Source organism: Balaenoptera physalus (genome assembly GCF_965194825.1).
Source record: "Balaenoptera physalus genome assembly, chromosome: 3".
Lineage (NCBI taxonomy): Eukaryota > Metazoa > Chordata > Mammalia > Artiodactyla > Balaenopteridae > Balaenoptera > Balaenoptera physalus.
In genome coordinates this window covers 17,844,089-17,859,674 of record NC_138890.1, presented here as the reverse complement: position 1 = coordinate 17,859,674, position 15,586 = coordinate 17,844,089, and the positions used below count along the sequence as shown (strand labels likewise).

Sequence of the window (15,586 nt, the reverse complement as noted above, 5' to 3'; positions counted from 1 at the left end):
AGAAAGCCCAGAGATAAACCCACGCATCTATGGTCAACTAATCTATCACAAAGGTGGCAAGGATAGACAATGGAGAAAAGACAGTCTCTTCAATAAGTAGTGCTGGGAAAACTGGACAGCTACATGTAAAAGAATGAAATTAGAACAGTCCCTAACACCGTACACAAAAATAAACTCAAAATGGATTAGAGACCTAAATGTAAGACCGGACACTATAAAACTCTTAGAGGAAAACATAGGAAGAACACTCTTTGACATAAATCACAGCAAGATCTTTTTTGATCCACCTCCTAGAGTAATGGAAATAAAAACAAAAATAAACAAATGGGACCTAATGAAACTTCAAAGCTTTTGCACAGCAAAGGAAACCATAAACAAGACGAAAAGACAGCCCTCAGAATGGGAGAAAATTTTTGCAAATGAATCAATGGACAAGGATTAGTCTCCAAAATATATAAACAGCTCATGCAGCTCAATATTAAGAAAACAAACAACCCAATCCAAAAATGGGCAGAAGACCTAAATAGACATTTCTCCAAAGAAGACATACAGATAACCAAGAAGCACATGAAAAGCTGCTCAACATCACTAATTATTAGAGAAATGCAAATCAAACCTACAATGAGGTATCACCTCACACCAGTTAGAATGGGCATCATCAGAAAATCTACAAACAATAAATGTTGGAGAGGGTGGAGAAAAGGGAACCCTCTTGCACTGTTGGTGGGAATGTAAATTGATAGAGCCACTATGGAGAACAATATGGAGGTTCCTTAAAAAACTAAAAATAGAATTACTGTATGATCCAGCAATCCCACTACTGGGTATATACCCAGAGAAAACCATAATTCAAAAAGACACATGCATCCCAATGTTCATTGCAGCACTATTTACAATAGCCAGGTCATGGAAACAACCTAAATGCCCATTGACAGACGAATGGATGAAGAAGATGTGGTACATATATACAATGGAATATCACTCAGCCATAAAAAGGAACAAAATTGGGTCATTTGTTGAGATGTGGATGGATCTAGAGACTGTCATACAGAGTGAAGTAAGTCAGAAAGAGAAAAAAAAATATCGTATATTAACACATGTATGTGGAACCTAGAAAAATGGTACAGATGAACTGGTTTGCAGGGCAGAAATTGAGACACAGATGTAGAGAACAAACGTATGGACACTAAGAGGGGAAAGCCGCGGTGGGATGGGGATGGTGGTGTGCTGAATTGGGCGATTGGGATTGACATGTATACACTGATGTGTATAAAATTGATGACTAATAAGAACCTGCTGTATAAAAAAATAAATTAAATAAAATTAAAAAATTAAAAAAATATATTAGGACACACAAACTAGCAATACATAAAAATGGTAATAATATATGATAACAATGTTGGGCTTTTCCAGAATACAGATTATTTTAACTCTAAAAATAATGTGATTCACCACATTAACAGATTAAAGAAGAAAACACACACACACACACAAAATCTCTTCAGGTAGTAGATCTGTCCCAATGTCATGGCAACTAGAACAAGAGCTTCAAAGAAGGATCAAAGGACCACTCTGCTGTTTGTGCTGTCATTGATTGCTCTGTGTATTATCTCCCAAACTTCCACATGGAAGCTCATTAATCATGTGAGCTCATTAATCATTTCTTCTAGCTTGTTCTGGTGAGCTTCTGTTTCCATGTCTTGTCCTTTGGGGGCCTCCTCAATATCAATGGTGAACATCACTATTTTTGGAGTCATGTTGGACATCCTTTTGCTAAAACAAAACTTACATGTTCCATCCATGTGAGCAGCAAATGTGTATTTCCCACTGGACTCCCAGTCTCCTTTATAAATTCCTTTATTATCAGGCCCTGTACTCTCCACATCGATGTCCAGGAAGACGCCCTCAGCCACCTCGAAAATGAGGCCCATCTTGGTGCCCGAGGTGACCCGCTCGAAGAAGCACTCCTCTGCATGCACGTCAGTGCTGACGAAGTAGTCCGAGGCCATGGCCAGGATGGCGGCCAGGAGCACCAGCAGCTCAGCGAGCGTCGCCATGGTGGGGCTGGGGCCGAAACCAGGACCGGGACTGCGACCACCAGAGCCACCGTCGCCGCCGCCACCGGGGTCATCTCAGCCGCCGCCACCTCAGCCCATAAGTTTGTTTTCTACATCTGTGACTCTATTTCTGTTTGTAAATAAGTTCATTTGTACCATTTTTTTAAGATTCCACATATAGGCAATATCATATGATATTTGTCTTTGTCTGTCTGACTTACTTCACTCAGTATGACAATCTCTAGGTCCATCCATGTTGCAGCAAATGGCATTATTTCATTCTTTTTATTTTTTTATGGCTTAGTAATATATCGCATTTTCTTTATCCATTCATCTGTCGATGGACATTTAGGTTGCTTCCATGTCTTGGCTATCGTAAATAGTACTGCAATGGACATTGGGGTGAATGTATCTTATTTTATATTTTTAAAATTAATTTTTGTTGGAGTATAGTTGCTTTAGCATGTATCTTTTCAAAGTAGCATGTGTACTTTTCAAGTATATTCTCCAGGTATATGCCCAGGAGTGGGATTGCTGGATCATATGGTAGCTCTATTTTTAGTTATTAAGGAACCTCCATACTGTTCTCCATAATGTTTGTACCAATTTACATTACAACCAACAGCGTAGGAGGGTCCCCTTTTCTCCACACCCTCTTCAGCACTTACTGTTTGTAGATTTTTTGATGATGGCTATTCTCACCGGTGTGAGGTGATACCTCTTTGTAGTTTTGATTTGAATTTCTCGAATGATTAGTGATGTTGAGCATCTTTTCATGTGCTTTTTGGCCATCTGTATGTCTTCTTTGGAGAAATGTCCATCTAGATTGTCTGCCCATTTTTTGATTGGGTCATTTTTTTTTTATATTGAGCTGCATGAGGTGCTTTGTATATTTTGGAGATTAATCCCTTGTCTGTCACTTCATTAGCAAATGTTTTCTCCCATTCTATGGGTTGTCTTTTCTTTTTGTTTATGGGTTCCTTTGCTGTGCAAAAGCTTTTAAGTTTCATTAGGTCCCATTTGTTTATTTTTGTTTTTATTTTCCATACTGTAGGAGGTGGATCAAAAAAGATATTCCTGCAATTTATGTCAGAGAATGTTCTGCCTATGTTTTCCCCTAAGAGTTTTATAGTATCTGGCCTTACATTTAGGTCTTTAATACATTTTGAGTTTATTTTTGTGTATGGTGTTAGGGAGTGTTCTAATTTCATTCTTTTACATGTAGCTGTTCAGTTTTCCCAGCACTACTTATTAAAGAGGCTGTCTTTTCTCCATTGTATATTCTTGCCTCCTTTGTCATAGATTAGTTGACCATAGGTGCATGGGTTTATCTCTGGAGTTTCTATAGTGTTCCATTAATCTATATTTCTGTTTCTGTGCCAGTAACAAACTGTTTTGATTACTGTAGATTTGTAGTATAGTCTGACGTCAGGGAGCCTGATTCCTTCAGCTCCGTTTTTCTTTCTCAAGTTTGCATGGGCTATTCGGGGTCTTTTGTGTTTCCATACAAATTGTAAAATTTTTGTTCTAATTCTGTGAAAAAAGTCATTGGTAATTTGATAGAGATTGCATTGAATCTGTAGAGCGCTTTGGATAAGATAGTTATTTTGACAATATTGATTCTTCCCATCCAAGAACATGGTGTATCTCTCCATCTATTTGTGTCATCTTTCATTTGTTTTATCAGTGTCTCAGAGCTTTCAGAGTACAGGTTTTTTGCCTCCTTAGGTAGGTTTATTCCTAGCTATTTTATTCTTTTTGATGCAATGGTAAATGGGATTGTTTCCTTAATTTCTATTTCTGATCTTTTGTTGTTAGTGTATAGAAATGCAGCAGATTTCTGTGTATTAATTTTGTATCCTGCAACTTTACCAAATTCATTGATGAGCTCTAGTAGTTTTCTGGTAGTGTCTGTAGGATTTTCTATGTATGGTATCATGTCATCTGCAAACAGTGATAGTTTTACTTCTTCTTTTCCAGTTTGGACTCCTTTTATTTCTTTTTCTTTTCTGATTGCTGTGGCTAGAACATCCAAAACTATGTTGAATAAAAGTGGTGAGAGTGGACATCTTTGTCTTATTCCTGATCTTAGAGGAAATGGTTTCAGTTTTCACCACTGAGAATGATGTGAGCTGTGAGTTTGTTGTATGTGGCCTTTATTATGTTGAGGTATATTCCCTCTGTGCCAGCTTTCTGGATAGTTTTTATCATAAATGGGTTTTGAATTTTGTCAAAAGCTTTTTCTGCACCTATTGAGATGATCATATGGTTTTTATTCTTTGTTAATGTGGTGTATCTCATTGTTTGATTTGCCTATATTGAAGAATACTTGCATCCCTGAGATAAATCCCACTTGATCATGGTACACGATCCTTTTAATTTGTTGTTGGATTCAGGTTGCCTGTATTTTTTTGAGGATTTTTGCATTTATGTTCATCAGTGATGTTGGACTGTAATTTTCTTCTTTTGTGGTATCTTTGTCTGGTTTTGGTATCTGGGTGGTTTCTGAAGCTCATAGAATGAGCTTGGGAGTGTTCCTTCCTCTGAAATTTTTTGGAGTATCAGGAGGATAGGTATTAATTCTTCTCTAAATGTTTGAGGGAATTCGCCTGTGAAGCAATCTGGTCCTGGACTTTTGTTTGTTGGAAGTTTTAAAGTCACAGTTTTGATTTTAGTACATGTGATTTGTCAGTTCATATTTTCTATTTCTTTTTGGTTCAATCTTGGAAGCTTATACCTTTCTAAGAATTTGTCCATTTCTTCTAGGTTGTCCATTTTATTGGTGTATAGTTGCTTGTAGTAGTCTCTTATAATCCTTGTATTTCTATGGTATCAGTTGTAACTTCTCCTTTTTCATTTCTAATTTTATTGATTTGAGCTCTCTCCCTTTATTTCCTTATGAGTCTAGCTAAACGTTTATCAATTTTGTTTATCTTTTCAAAGAACCAGCTTGTAGTTTCATTGATCTTTTCTATTGTTTTCTCCATCTCTATTTCATCTATTTCTGCTTTGACCTTTATGATTTCTTTCCTTCTACTAACTTTAGGTTTTGTTTGTTCTTCTTTCTCTAGTTACGTTAGGTATAAGGTTAGGCTGTTTATTTGGGATTTTTCTTGTTTCCTGAGGTAAGATTGTATTTCTATAAACGCCCATCTTAGAACTGCTTTTGCTGTGCCCCATAGGTTTTGGATTGTCGTGTTTTCATTTTCAATTGCCTCTAGGTATTTTTTTATTTCCTCTTTGATTTCTTCAATGATCCATTGATCGTTTAGTAGCATATTGTTTAGCCTCCATGTGTTTGTGGTTTTTTACAGTTTTTTCTTATAGCTTATGTCTCATCTCATAGCATTTTGGTTGGAAAAGATGCCTTATATGATTTCAATTTTCTTAAATTTACTGAGGCTTGCTTTGTGGCCCAAGATGTGAACTATCCTGGAGAATATTCCATGTGCACTTGAGAAGAATGTGTATTCTGCTGCTTTCAGATGGAATGCTCTATAAATAGCAATTAAGTCCATCTGGTCTAATGTGTTATTTAAGGCTTGTGTTTCCTTACTGATTTTCTGTCTGGATGATCTGTCCATTGGTGTAAGTGGGGTGTTAAAGTTCCCTGCTATTATTGTGTTGCTGTCCATTTCCCCGTTTATGGCTGTTAGCATTTGCCTTATATATTGAGGTACTCCTATGTTGGGTGCAAATATATTTACAATTGTTATATTTTCTTCTTGTATTGATCCAATGATCTTTATGTAGTGTCCTTCCTTGTCTCTTGTAACAGTCTCTATTTTAAAGTCTATTTTTTCTGATATGAATATTGCTACTCCAGATTTCTTTTGATTTTCATTTGCAAGGAATATCTTTTTCTATCCCCTGACTTTCAGTCTGTATGTGTTCCTATGTCTGAAGTGGGTCTCTTGTAGATAGCATATATATGGGTCTTGTTTTTGTATCCATTCAGCCAATCTATGTCTTTTGGTTAGAGCATTTAATCCATTTATATTTAAGGTAATTATCAGTATGTATGTTCCTATTGCCATTTTCTCAATTGTTTTGGATTTTTTTTTGTTGGTCTTCTTTTGTTCTCTTCTCTTGTGATTTGATGACCATCTTTAGTGTTGTGTTTGGGTTTCTTTTTCTTTTTGTGTGGGTATCTATTGTTGTTTTTTGGTTTGCAGTTCCCATGAAGTTTTGATATAGCAGTCTGTATATGTACAAGGCTGTTTTGAGTTGCTGGTCTCTTAATTTCAAATGCATTTCCCATTTCCTGCATTTGTACTCTCCTCTTTACATGGTTGCTTGTTTTGATATCATATATGTATATGATAATCCCCTACTATTACTTTATGTTTGCCTTTACTCATGAGCTTTCCCATTTGTGATTTTCTTGTTTCTAGTTGTGGCCTCCTTTTTTTCCCTCTTGCTTAGAGAAGTTCCTTTAGCATTTGTTGTAAAGCTGATTTGGTGGTGCTGAATTCTCTTAGCTTTTGCTTGTTTGTAAAGCTTTTGATTTCTCTTTCAAATCTGAATGAGAACCTTGCTGGGTAGAGTATTCTTGGTTGTAGGTTTTTCCCTTTCATCACTTTAAATATATCATGCCACTCCCTTTCGGCCTGTAGTTTCTGCTGAAAAATCAGCCAATAACTTTATGGGGATTCCCTTGTATGTTGCTTTTCCTTTGTTGCTTTTAATAATTTTTCTTTGTATTTAATTTTTGTGAGTTTGATTAATATGTGTCTCAGTGTGTTCCTCCTTGGGTTTATCCTGTATGAGACTCTCTGTGCTTCCTGGACTTGGGTGACCATTTCCTCTCCCATGTTAGGGAATTTTTTGGCTATAATCTCTTCAAATATTTTCTCAGGCTCTTTTCCTTTCTCTTCTTCTCCTGGGACCCCTGTAAGTTCAAGTTCCCTTGTTTCTCCTGGAATTTACCTCTACATTTCCAAATTAAATAAAACAAAAGCAAAAGCAAACATGTTGCTATTTTTCTACTTTAAGATATTAAATATTGACAATGTTTTATCCATGGTTTCATTTGTTTATTTTTTTTTTAATTTAGGAAATATTTGGTACAATGGTTAGGAAGTATAACTTGGTCTCCTTCTTTGTAGAATGCGGAAAGTACTAATAACTACCTATTGACTTGTGAGGATTAAATGAGCTAAAGTACAAAAAGCACTTAGAGCAGTGACAAATATAACCACTATACAAGTATTAGACATTATTATACTATTATTGTCATTATTTTTTTATCTCCATTCTCAATCCAATCCTCAACACTCCCTCCACCCCACCCCACCCACCACCAGTGGTAACCATTCTCCTGGATTCATGTTGGTGTGTTTAACGTTGTCCCAGAAGTCCCTGAGACTGTCCTCATTTCTTTTCATTCTTTTTTCTTTATTCTGTTCTGTGGCAGTGGTTTCCACCGCTCTTTCTTCCATGTCACTTATATGTTCTGTCTCAGTTATTCTGCTATTGATTCCTTCTAGTGCATTCTTCATTTCAGTTATTCTGCTGTTCATCTCTGTTTGTTTTTTCTTTAAATCTTCTATGTATTTGTTAAGCATTTCTTGTATCTTCTTGGTCTGTGCCTCCATTCTTTATCTGAGATTTTGAATTGTCTTTACTATCATTACTCTGAATTCTTTTTCAGGTAGATTGCCTATCTCCTCTTCATTTAGTTGTTCTTGTGGTTTTTTTCTTGTTCCACTGTCTGCAACATACTTCTCCATTGTCTCATTTTGTCTAACTTTCTGTGTTTGTGGTTTCCTTTCCACAGGCTGCAGGATTGTAGTTCTTCTTGCTTCTTGTGTCTTCCCCCTGGTGGGTGAGGTTGGTCCAGAGGCTTGTTTAGGCATCCTGGTGGGAGGTACTGGTGCCTGCCTTCTGGTGGGTGGAGCTGGGTCTTTCCCCTCTGGTGAGTGGGACCATGTCAAGGAGTGTGTTTTGAGGTGGCTATGAGCTCAGCATGACTTTAGGCAGCCTGTCTGTTGCTGGGTGGGGCTGTGTTCCTATCTTATTGGCTGTATGGCCTGAGGCTTTCCAGCACTTGGAGTCTGCAAGTTGTAGGGTGGGGCCAGGTCTTGGTGCTGAATTGGGGACTCCAGGAGAGCTCAGGCTGATCAATATTCCCGGGGGCCTCTACTACCAGTGTACTTGCCCCCACAGTGAGCTACAGCTGACCCTTGCCTCCCTGGGCGACACTCCAAAACCCCTAGGTTGGTCTAGCCCAGGTTCTTATGGAGGTACAGCTTTGTGCTGGGTGCCAGTGCACATGAGACCTTGTGTGTGCCCTCCAAGAGTGGAGTCTTTGTTTCCCCCAGCCCTGTGGGGCTCCTACACTAAAGCCCCACTGACCATCAAGGCTAAATGCTCTGGGGGCTCTTCCCCCCAATGCCAGACCATCAGACACTCTTGGAGGGCTATTTTTATGTGAGAATGTCCCTGTGTAGCCTGTGTGGGTTTAATATTTTTTCGTGCAAGTGCTGTTTTTAGTATAGAAGTCTGCTACTTCTTTCCTCAGTTTATGCTGCCATTATCCCCTTGATAGAAGGTGTGACTGATGCTGTGGTGACCAGAGCCTGCACTGGATATTGAGCAGGGCCTCCCTTTTGCTCTGTGGTTGTCACTGCCCTGTCAGGTGCTGGGTCTGCTCCCTAGTTGTTGGAGTAGAGGCCCCCAGATCTGTTTCATAGCTGTGTTTCTGATCAGCAGTGTGAGGTAGGTGGGATTGAAGCACTCCCACTGGGAGAGAAGATACTGAGTATTCCTCCTCTGGAGATGTTCACCTGTGGGTGTGCTCTGTTGTGTCACCTTTCACCTGCTGTGTGAACTCTGATTACACTGTTGTTAGCACTGCTCTCGGCCCCATCTTAGCTGTGAGTATGCCAGCAATTGGTCCTGGTGTCTCTCAGGTGTTGTTTTCAGCAGACCACCAGTAGAGACCCACTGAAGTCAGGTCCCTGGATTGCAGTAATCATGGATCTAGACCTGCTCTGGGTGAGTGGGGGCAACTCAGACTCTAGCCTGGCCCAACCCCTGCATGTACGTGCCCACAAAGTCCATAGCTGCTAAAGCTAGACCTGTCTTGGCTGTGGGAGCACTCATTGTCTGTTCAGATGTTCTGCAGGCGCTGAGTTTACAAAGTCGGTAGCAGGGGTGTAAATCTTCAATTTGCACAGCCGTGAGAGATTTCAGCTCTTCTTCCTTAGTTGCATGGCCCCTGAGGTTCAGCTGTGGTTTCAGCCCCACCTCTGCATGTGGGCCACCCACAGGCATCTACTCCCAAGGATTCCCTGGAGCACAAAAGCCCACCCTAGGGGGGATGGGGTGCGGAGGAGGAGGCGGCAGCCAGGGCCATGAGAGCCTGCCCTGGTGGGAGCCCTTTCTAGTGCCCAGGGAGGCAGGGGCCAGTGCATGGAGATAGAGGCTGCAATGGCAGCCCTGCCCTTTGCACATCATTCAGCAATGGCACTTCGCTTCTATGGCAGTCTGGACTTCCTCCACGAGCATTCCTGGTTGCAGAGCTCCTCACTCCTGTCCCCTCAATCTATCTCTGTACAGCCAACAGCAGCCCTCTCCTTGGGTCTGCTCTCCAATCCCTGTGTTCCATCACCCAGACCCCGTCCACACCAGCAGACACAGGTCTCAGGCTGGGGCACACATGGCTGTGGCACAGACCATCTGTGTAGGTCTCACTCTGTCCTACCTGCCACAGATTGGTTGCTGTGCTCTCCTCTGAGCCCCGGGAGCCCCTCTTCTGTTCTAGCTGATCTCCCTGCTGCTGAGGGGGCTTCCCCAGATGCAGGAACCTCTCCTCTCCTTCAGCTCCTTCCCAGGGGTTGAGGCTCCATCCTGCTTCCTCTCTTCTTCCTTTTCCCTTCTTCTTTTTTTCATCCTACCCAGTTACACGGGGATCTTTCTTGTCCTTTTAGGTGTCTAAGTTCCTCTGCTAGTATTCAGCAGGTGCTCTGTATTTTTCCACTTGTATTCATTTTTTTTAAAGATTTAATTTTATTTTTATTTTTTTGGCTGCGTTGGGTCTTTGTTGCTACGTGCAGACTTTCTCTAGTATGGCAAGTGGGGGCTACCCTTTGTTGCGGTGCGCAGGCTTCTCATTACGGTGGCTTATCTTGTTGCAAAGCATGGGCTCTAGGCGCGCACGCTTCAGTAGTTGCAGCACGAGGGCTCATTAGTTGTGGCACACGGGCTCTAGAGCTCAGGCTCAGTAGTTGTGGCGCACGGGCTTAGTTGCTCTGCGGCATGTGGGATCTTCCCAGACCAGGGATTGAACCTGTGTCCCCTGCATTGGCAGGTGGATTCTTATGCACTGAGCCACCAGAGAAGTCCCTGTGGATGTATTCTTGATGCATATGTGAGGAGAGGTGAACTCCCCATCCTCCTACTCCTCCACCATCTTGACTCCTCTGAGTAATCTTAAACTATATTCAACATTCTTTTTTAATATAAATTACTTTATTTATTATAGTAATTATATCTTTACAATCAAAGTTGTCTTATCACTATGTTCTGCTAACATGAAATTAAATGGTAGTTATAAGCAAATTTGGTTGCCTAGGAAACAATAATTGTATATTCAGTTTAACAGAAATAAAAGAATTCGTGTCTGAAAATGCAAGATTGTTTGTTACGTAGCCTTTGGCCTTGCAATTACAGTACAAAAATGTTCAGTTTCAAAGTGACAATTACTTGTGCTGTTTGAGCTTTAAGGGTTGGAATGTTAAGTACAACATCAGCTCCTTAAAGAAAAAGAAAAGTGATCTATGTCTCCCCTGCAAGAGAGTATTTAGATTTACAATTAACATGAAAATCTTGTATCAGACTTCAGTGGGAGATTCTTCAGCATACCTTATCCAGCATATTCATAGTCCTATACCTGGTACGTACTTTGCCAACCTCACTTTCCCACATATGGAAGTACAGGTTCCCACGTACACATGGTGATAGAAAATAGAATACACTAAGTTAGCACTCTAAATTTCAGTTCTAAGTCTCCTTGTTGATACTAGTATGTACGTATGCAGGCCGTAATAAGATAGACTTGGACCTGGGACCATTTACCAGAGTGCTTGCACTTGCACCTCGACAAAGTTCTCCTCCAGCAACAAAATACAAAGAAACTAAATGGGACTAAAAATAACAACACTCATGTGCAATTGGGGCAATTATGAACAATAAACTATATAAAGGGCACAAACTAACAGCCACTTCTGAGGTTCCCTGAGCAAAAGAAGGATACTGTGCATGATCCCCGCACACAGCACCACCAAATGGGTGGGCAGACCACCTAAGCCACCCCTCTGGCTGGACCCACTGGTCTGCCCCACCCTCACTCCATTTAAGGAACCAGCTTGCTCCTGCTACCCCTTGGGGGGTGAGCAAGGGAATCTGTTACTGGTTTTTGCTCCCTCATGTCCCACCAGTCCCAATAAAGCCTTGCCTGAATTTCTCATCTGGCCTCATAAATTTCTATTGATTAAAGAGTTCAACAACCCAGGCTGGTATCAGTAATACTACTCCATGAGATGCAGACAGCAAAAAATACATTCCAGGATTTTGGAGGTAGTTGACGGGAAACAAAAGCACTGATGAGCTAGAATCAATAAGGATGTTAAGCTGCCAACCACTGAAGTGTTAATTTGTTCCTTGGCTGAGGTTTCTCGGCAGAGGCCTGTGGTCCAAGCCACTGGTGCCTTGGGTCCTGGTAGAAAAGTTCTCCTTTAGGGTGTTTCCTCACTCTCCCCAAGCCCACTTAAAGCCTAGTCAGCATTACCTCCCAAGGTCTCAGGTCCATGCCTCCAAACGCAGAAAACCCGGGTGGGCTGGGATGTCCCAGGGCAGTGGGTGGGCGCTCAGAACTGGGGCTCCCTAAAGCCCAGCTCTTCTCTCCACCTGGAGCAGCTAGGCAGCCCTGGTGCCACACCCCCACCCGGATTCTGTGCAGAGGCTCAGGGCCCAGGCAAGACTTGTGGGGAAGGTGGAGACCTCCAGGGCCGGCTCTCAATTATCTTATTGAGATTTTTTAAAATGTTACTTCAAAGAACTTAAGTGGAAAAGGCTTTTGTCTAACATGTGAACGGGGAAATATCAGAAATCAAAGTTTGGTTCTCAAAAAAAGGTTTTTCCTGTCTCTATCTACTGTAAAGGCCTAGAAAGAATGACAATCCAATAGCAATAACAAATTATGGTCTCTAAGTAGCATTTAATAAAAAAAGTTTCCATAGAGAAATGGCTGATTACAAATCCAAGATAGGGAGTTCACAAAATAAGTCCGATGCTTGAAAGCTGGAAAGCTATCCATGACTACTGGGTCATGTCAAAAAGACATAGGGGGCTTCCCTGGTGGCGCAGTGGTTGAGAATCTGCCTGCTAATACAGGGAACACGGGTTCGAGCCTTGGTCTGGGAGGATCCCACATGCCGCGGAGCGACTAAGCCCGTGAGCCACAACTACTGAGCTTGCGCGTCTGGAGCCTGTGCTCCGCAACAAGAGAGGCCACGATAGTGAGAGGCCCGCGCACCGCGATGAAGAGTGGCCCCCGCTTGCCGCAACTAGAGAAAGCCCTAGCACAGGAACGAAGACCCAACATAGCAATCAATCAATCAATAAAATAAATAAATCTTTAAAAAAAAAAAAAGGACATAGGAACCAACTTGAAGGGTTTCTGTTGGACAAAGATGGAACAATTTGGGCATCAAAAAAGAATATTAACTGCAATGGATTGAAATGCATCTGATGCCAGAAAAATCTGTTTACTTGTGCTTCTGGCTAAGACAGAGTAAAAGGAACTAGAGTTATCTTCCCACCTTAAACAACAGCAATAACAACAAACACAGATGAAATATATGAAATAATATTTTCTAGACACAAGACATCAGGTGACAAAGGACATTGGTTCCTGAGAGACAAGAAACAAAGGAGAAGAGCCCTACAAAACTGTCCAAGCTTACTTCTTTGACAGAGTTTTCAGGTCAAGGCACAATAAAAGCATTTGCAAAACCCAAAATCCATTTCTGATTAAAAACACTCACCAAACTGGAAATAGAAAGGAGCTTCCTCATCTGCAATGTTAACAGTAGGTTTTACAGCTAACATCATGCTTGATGATAAAAGACAAAATGCTCTACAATCAGGAACAACACAGGGATGTCACTCTCATCACTTCTATTCATCATTTTAGTGGAGGTTCTAGTCAGTGCAATAGGGCAAGAAAAAGAGAGAAAAGGCATCAAGATTGGTAAGGAAAAAGTAAAACTACCTTTATTTGCAACCAGCACATATTCTTTATAGGAAAATCTGATGGAATCTACAAAAAGGTTACTAGAACTAGAAAGTAAGCTTAGCAAGATTGCAGTATACCACTAGGTTGCAGTCAGCCACTATAATTCGGAAAAGGCAAGGAAATGGATTCTAATCTAGAGTCAGCGTGAGTTCGGCTCAGTGAAACAAATTTTTTGGACTTCTGGCCTCCACAACTATAGGAGAACAAATTTATTTCTTTTTAAGCCACTGAATTTCAACAGCAATACACCTATTACAATTATTTAAATAATTTTTAAAAAGATAATACAAAATGCTGGTGAAATGTGAGGCAACTAGAACTCTCATACTTTGGAAAGCAGTTTGTCAGTTTCTGATAAAGTTGAACATACAGTTATCATATGACTCAGAAATCTCACTTCTAGGTTACTCAATAGAAATGAAAATATATGTCCATACAAAAATCTGTATGAAAATTTTACAGCAGCTTTATTCATAATAACCCGTAATTGGAAACACAAATGTCCAGCCACTGATAAATGAATAAACAAACTTTGGTACACATTTTTCTTAAAAAAAAACCACTACCGTTACATGCAATAATGTAGATGAATCTCAAAAGCATTATGCTAAGTGAAATAAGCAAGACAGAAAAAGGATACATAGTATATAATTCCCTTTATACAACAAACAAGAAAATGCAAAACTATATGGACAGAAATCAAATCAGTGGTTCCCTGGTGCAGGGAGTAGACGGAGGAAGAAGGGATTGACTGCCAAGGGGCACAAAGGAACTTTTTGTGGTGATGTATACGTTCTCCATCTCAATTTTTCTGGCAGTTACATGACTGTAGGCCAAGATTCAACAAACTACATTGAAAACGGGTGTATTCTACTGTAAGTAAATTATGCTTCAATAAACCTGAATTTTAAAAATGAGTACATCCTTGAAAAAAAGCAATTAATACAATCACTCATATTAAAAAATGAAAGGAGAAAGGGACTTCCCTGGTGGTCTAGTGGTTAAAACTCTGCGCTCCCAGTGCAGGGGGCCCGGGTTTGATCCCTGGTCAGGGAACTAGATCTCACATGCCACAACTAAAAGATCCTGCATGCTGCAATGGGGATACCACGTGCCACAACTAGGACCCAGTGCAGCCAAATAAATTAATAAGTATTTTTTAAAAAAATTAAGGGGGGGGCTTCCCTGGTGGCGCAGTGGTTGAGAATCCGCCTGCTAATGTGGGGGACACGGGTTCGAGCCCTGGTCTGGGAAGATCCCACATGCCGCGGAGCAACTAGGCCCGTGAGCCACAACTACTGAGCCTGCGCGTCTGGATCCTGTGCTCTGCAATAAGAGAGGCCGTGATGGTGAGAGGCCTGCGCACCGCGATGAAGAGTGGCCCCCGCTTGCCGCAACTACAGAAAGCCCTCGCACGAAATGAAGACCCAACACAGCTAAAAAAATTAATTAATTAATTAATTAATTAAAAAATTAAAAATAAAAAAAAAAAAATTTAAAATGAGGAAGTGGATATACATGCACTGATATAAAAAATCCTCTAAGACATATTAAGTGCAAAAAAAAAAACATAAAAAAAAAAAAAAAAAAAAAAAATTAAGGGGGGCCCAGTCTTACCTAACGGGCCCCACACTTTTAAAAAAATGAAAGGAGAAAAATCACATGGTCATCTAAATAGATGCAGAAGTTTCATGAAATTCAACATCCATTCATAATAAAAATTTGCAGCAAATTAGGATAGAAGGGAACTCAATCTGATACTGGAGTTCTGTCAAATACCTCCAGCTCACCACCGTTCCAAATGATGAAATAGTGAAAAAAATTTTCCTTTTGAGATCATGAATAGGACAACTGTTCTGGTATCATCCCTTCTATTTGAGTTTTTTAAGAGATCATAAACAATCAAGAGTGGTTTAAAAAATAATTTAAAGGCATAAGGATTTAATGAAAGGAATCACATTATTTGTAGGTGATATGCTTCTGTAGATACACAATCCAGCATATTCTACTGATAATTATTAGAATTAATGAGTTAGTGAAATTGATAGCTATAAAACTGATATAAAATAATTTGTTTTCCTATATATCAGCCACAAACTATCAAAAAGTGAAATTAAAGAGACACCATTTACAATAGCATCAAAAATGTGCAGTCCTTAAGAATAAATCTAACAAAGATGTTCAAGGCCTCGATGAAGAAAATTATAAAACTTTATCAGCAGATGTT

At 40.2% G+C, this 15,586-nt stretch overlaps 1 pseudogene across 1 annotated transcript; it reads right to left on the bottom strand.

The window, feature by feature from the left end:
• LOC309657748 (transmembrane emp24 domain-containing protein 2 pseudogene) lies at positions 1-14,531 on the bottom strand (annotated as a pseudogene). Its single transcript, XR_014268299.1, has 2 exons — positions 12,727-14,531; positions 1-12,411 (listed from the first exon to the last, which is right to left on the bottom strand). The product of XR_014268299.1 is annotated as a transmembrane emp24 domain-containing protein 2 pseudogene (transcript).
• Between the last annotated feature and the right edge of the window lie 1,055 nt (positions 14,532-15,586).